Raw genomic sequence first — 524 nt, forward strand, 5'->3', positions numbered from 1 at the left:
GGATAATCACATGGAAAAATAATGAAATGTGACCCTGCCATAAAGCATACAAAAAAAAAGAAAAGAGTGGTTCATAAAAAGCAATTTCTAAACTCAAAACAGAACTCAAAAGCAAAAGCCTCTCTAATCAAAGTCTTTACCGCATCAACGGAATGTTTTAGCAAGAAAAAAATAAAATCTCTCTCTCGACGTGGGTTCTGTGAGGAGAGGCAGGCCTGACCGAGTTTGGCTCTCAGAGGCTGCAGGGGTGTCCACTGGTATCATTAGGGCCAGGGAAAATCGGGACTTCCCACCCAAAACGTTACACGCCACCCCCCCCATCCCACCTCCTTCCTTCCTTCTTTTAAGGCCACTGTCTTATCTTTACTCTTGGAAATAAATGTCTACCTCACAGGATCTCTTTCAAGGGGAACATGAATAAAGAATGTGAAATCAAAAGCAAATTTTAAAAAGGAGAAAAAGAGAAAAACCAGACAAAAAGCAAGAATAAAATAATAAATAAAGAAGGTGAGAAGGTGGGGGGG

This window comes from Tamandua tetradactyla, chromosome 4 (genome assembly GCF_023851605.1).
Source record: "Tamandua tetradactyla isolate mTamTet1 chromosome 4, mTamTet1.pri, whole genome shotgun sequence".
In the NCBI taxonomy this organism is placed as follows: Eukaryota; Metazoa; Chordata; class Mammalia; order Pilosa; family Myrmecophagidae; genus Tamandua; species Tamandua tetradactyla.